The sequence below is a fragment of the Oryctolagus cuniculus genome, chromosome 7 (genome assembly GCF_964237555.1).
Source record: "Oryctolagus cuniculus chromosome 7, mOryCun1.1, whole genome shotgun sequence".
Taxonomy (NCBI): Eukaryota; Metazoa; Chordata; class Mammalia; order Lagomorpha; family Leporidae; genus Oryctolagus; species Oryctolagus cuniculus.
In genome coordinates, this window is record NC_091438.1 from 80,244,781 (window position 1) to 80,249,620 (window position 4,840).

General features: G+C 42.7%; 1 pseudogene; it reads right to left on the minus strand.

Annotated features, from left to right (window-relative positions):
* Positions 1-1,350: 1,350 nt before the first annotated feature.
* LOC100345176 (tubulin beta chain pseudogene) lies at positions 1,351-2,836 on the minus strand (annotated as a pseudogene).
* Positions 2,837-4,840: the final 2,004 nt, after the last annotated feature.

The window sequence follows — 4,840 nt, forward strand, 5'->3', positions numbered from 1 at the left end:
ACTTGCCCCAATTGGTAGAGTTGGAAACATACTAGGGGATTCCAATTCAATCCCATCAAGGTGGCATGTGCCAATGCCATCTCACTATTCCAAGTGATCAATTTCAGTTCACAATTGATCATAATGAAAGGACTAAGAGTCAAAGGGAGCACATAAACAAGTCTAGTATCTGCTAACACTAACCGATAGAATAAATAAAGGGGAGAGTGATCCAACATGGGAAGTGAGATACTCAGCAGACTCATAGAATGGCGGATGTCCTAAATAGCACTCTGGCCTCAGAATCAGCCCTAAAGGCACTCGGATCTGGCTGAAAAGCCCATGAGAGTATTTCAGGCATGGAAAGCCAAGTCACTCTGGCAAAAAGATCTCTGTGAGTGAGATCCCAGTGGAAAGAACAGGTCTTCAAAGAGGGAGGTGCCTTTCTCTGAAGGGAGGAGAGAACCTCCACTTTGACTATGACCTTGTCTAAACAAGATAAGAGTCGGAGAACTCAAGGGGCTTCCATAGCCTTGGAAACTCATGACTGGTGCATAGGGAGATTACTGATGCCATAAACAGGAGTGTCAATTTGTAAAGTCAACAACAGGAGTCACTGTGCACTTACTCCTCATGTAGGATCTCTGTCCTTAATGTGCTGTACACTGAGGCTTAATGCTATAACGAGTACTCAAACAGTATATTTCACTTTGTGTTTCTATGGGGGTGCAAACTGTTGAAATCTTTACTTAATGTACACTAAACTGATCTTCTGTTAAAAAAAAAAAAAAAAAAAAAAGAAACTATCAATTCCCAACTTGACTCTCACTAGGATTAAACATGACAATAGGTCTGATCTGATTTCATCATCATTTAAAAAAAAATCATCTATTATTTTTCACTTTATGTTTCTGTGTGGGAACAAACTGTTGAAATCCTTACTTAAGGTATAATAAGCTGATCTTCTGTATACTAAGATAATTGAAAATGAATCTTGATGTGAATGGAAGGGGAGAGGGAGTGGGAAAGGGGAGGGTGGTGGGTGGGAGGGACGGTATGGGGGGGAAAGCCATTGTAACCCATGAGACGTACTTTGGAAATTTATATTCATTAAATAAAAGATAAAAAAAAAAATGCAAGTGGAAGAGCGAAGATCCTTCCAAAGGGAAATGAGCGCTCAGGACAGAGCTTGGAGGGATACTGGGAGTGGAGATAACACTGCTAACACCTTCCCTGAAGCTGGGATGGATCATGGAAATACCAGAAAGTAAAGACTTTAATAGCTTGAATTCTCTTCTCCACAACTTTTCTAGAATGGAGCATCCCATCCCCTTCCATGCAATGACTTCTTCATCTTTTCCTCTTGTCCTCTACTTGGGTTTATCTGGATTCTCAGCATATGACGGATTTTAAACAGGAGATGGATGAGACCCAACTTGTTGGAGAATTGTTTTGGAAACAAGGAAAATATTAACTGGCCAGATGGGAGGAGGAGCCACCAGAAGGAAATGCATGGTACCCCAGAGTGTAAACCAGGATTTAGGTTTCCTAGACTAGAAAGAGGAAGGCGACATTCAAGAAAGCTTTATTGAGCTCCGACTTTGTACTTGCACTGTTTTAGATTCCCTCCCTGCAAAAGAAAAAATGAGAGCAAGGAAGCAAACACACGTTCTGAGGGACAGGAAATGGCATTTAGGAAGGCGGTTGAGGGGACAGGGATGTCTGAGGTAGCACAGGTGTGAGGGTTCCACCATAGGCTTCCTCTTCAGCCTCCCCACCAGAATCTTCCTCCTCCTCTGCAGTGGCATCCTGGAGCTGCTGATACTTGGAGACAAGGTCATTCCTGTTGCTCTCATCCTTGCCCTCACCTGTGTTCCAGTGGAGGAAGTTCTTTTGGCAGAAGATGGTGATGAACTGCTCCAAGTTGCACTCAACAGCTTCTTGGTAGCTGTACTCTTGTCCATGAAGGTGTCTGCCATCTTGAGGCCATAGGCAGGATGTCGTAGACAGCCATATTGACATTGTTAGGGTTCTGGTCCATGAAGTAGCTGCTGCTTTTATTCTGTACATTGAGCACCTGCTCATCAACCTCCTTCACAGATATCCATCTATGGAAGACAGCAGCCACCATGAGGTACCAGCCACACTTGGGGTGACAGTCAGCTATCATATCTTTGGCATCAAAGACCTGCTGGGTGAGCCTGGGCGCAGTTAGGGCCAACACTGCTAGGTCCCATGGTGTGTGAGAGGGATAAAGCCAAGCATGATGAAGTGGAGAAGTAGGAAAGGCACCACGTTGACTGCCAGGTTGTGGAGATCAGCATTGAGTTGACCAAGGAAGTGGAGGCAGGTAGTGACACCAGTCATAGTGGTTGAGACAGTGGTTCAGGTCCCCATATGTTGGCATGGTCAGCTTGAGGGTGCAGAAGCAGATGTCCTAAAGGGCTCATGGTCAATTTTGTTGGTCTCATCAGTGTCTCTATCAACTGATAGACAAACAGAGTGGGACTGTAGGACCTTCTCTGTAGGGTGGCCTTTGGCCCAGTATTGTCTGCCCCAGACTGACCAAAAACAAAGTGGTCAAGTCTGAAGATCTGGCTAAAAGGACCTGAGCAAACAGAGTACATGGTCTTAGGTTCTAGATCTACTAATGCAGCGCAATGAACTTATCTTCCACCTATGGCTTGATTGTCGTTCACGGAGATAAGTTCACGGAGATATGTTCCAGTATTAAGTTGCTGCCCCTGTGGTAGGTGCTGGTGGGGTTGATGCCATGTTCATCACTGATCAGCTCCCAGAACTTGGCACCAATCTTGTTGCTGCACTGACCGGTCTGCATGTGCACAATTTCCCTCATAGTTAGAATTTATTTTAATTTTTTGCTTGTTTGTTTGCTTTGCTCATCTCAGTAAATGTCCAGGACAAGAAAATACGTAGTACAATTTTTGTTTCTCTGTGCCGATCCCAGGATGAAAGGATGGAACATGCCCCAGAGGCCCGAGTAGCAAGATTCGAATGTGGCAGCACAAAGGTTCAGAGCCCTTATACTTTTTAAAAATGGTAACTACATACAGATGTTTTTAATGACAGAACTATGCATCAAATGAGATTTTATTGGGGCAATACAAATTATTCTTTAGGACTTTCTTTTAGAAAATTCACTAAATTATTTTAATAGAGAAAGTCATACATTTTGTTCCTTTGCCAAAATTTTAAGCTTTCATTACTTTATTTTAGGTAATGAAAACAGGTCAAGTTCTATTCAAAATTAGTTGAAGAGTAATTTAATTCAACCAAAGTGTGTCACAGTAGTACAAGGCACCTAGATATAATATTTGATGATAATACCATTCTTTATTTCCCCAGAAACCTTTTATTTAAGGAATACAAACTTGATGCATTTCTTTAAAAAGAAAGATTTATTTTATTTATTTGAAACACAGAGTTACAGAAAGAGATAGAGAGAGGTCTTCCATCTGCTTGTTCACTCCCAAAATGGCCACAACGGCCAAAGCTGAGCTGATCCAAAGTCAGGAGCCAGGAGCATCTTCCAGGTCTCCCATGTGGCTGCAGGGGCCCAGGGACTTAGGCCATCCTCTGTTGCTTTCCAAGGCACGTTAGTAGGGAGCTGGATTGGAAGTGGATTAGCTATGTCATGAACCAGTACCCATATGGGATACTGGAGCTTCAGGCTGGGGCTTTAACCCACTGTGCCACAGAGCCAGCCCTACTTCATGCATTTCATAAGTACTTTAGAAATAAAGTTTCTTTCCACCATACCCAGCCTCCCACCCATACTCCAACCCCTCTTCCTCTTCCCTTTCTATTCCCATTCTTATTTTTTACTAACATCTATTTTCAATTAACATTATACACATAGGATTTTTTTAAAAAGATTTATTTATTTGAAAGTCAGAGTTACACAGAGAGAGGAAAAGCAGAGAGAGAGAGGTCTTCCATCCATTGGCTCACTCCCCAGTTGGCCGCAATGGCCGGAGCTGTGCAGATCCGAAGCCAGGAGCCAGGAGCTTCTTCTGGGTCTCCCACATGGGTGCAGGGGCCCAAGGACTTGGTCCACCTTCTACTGCTTTCCCAGGCCATAGCAGAGAACTAGATCAGAAGTGGAGCAGCCAGGTCTCGAACCAGTACCCATATGGGATGCCAGCACTTCAGGCCAGAGTGTTAACCTGCTGTGCCACAGCACTGGCCCCTATGCACATATGATTAACTCTATACTAAGAGTGCAACAAATTGTATGAAAAAAAAAAAACTGTTCTTCAACAGTCAAGACAGACCATATCCCTCAATTTCTTTATCCAGTCTTCAGCTGAGGGGCATTTGGGTTGATTCTATATCTTAGCTATTGTGAATTGAGCTACAATAAATGTGAGGGTACTGATAACTCATATGCGGATCTCATAGTGCTACTCCAATTCTGTGTTTCTGTGTGTAGCACATCCTTGAGCATCTTTTCCAATGCTGGATGAGTGGTGACAAATTCTTTCAATTTCTGTTTGTCATAGAAGGTCTTTATTTCACCTTCATTCATAAATGAGAGCTTTACAGGGTACAGTATTCTGGGTTGACAGTTTTTTTTTTTTTTTCTCTGAAGACTTGGAATATATCTCACCATTCTCTCCAAGCCTGTAGGATTTCTGATGAGAAGTCAGCTGTGAGTCTAATTAGAGATCTTCTGAAAGTAATCTGGCGTTTCTCTCATACACATTTTAGAATCTTTCTTTTACGTCTTAATGTGGAGAGTTTGACTATAAGTGTTGTGGTGAAAATCTTTTCTGGTCATGTCTATTAGGAGTTCTATGTGTTTCTTCTGCTTGGACATGCCTTTCTTTCTCCAAATTAG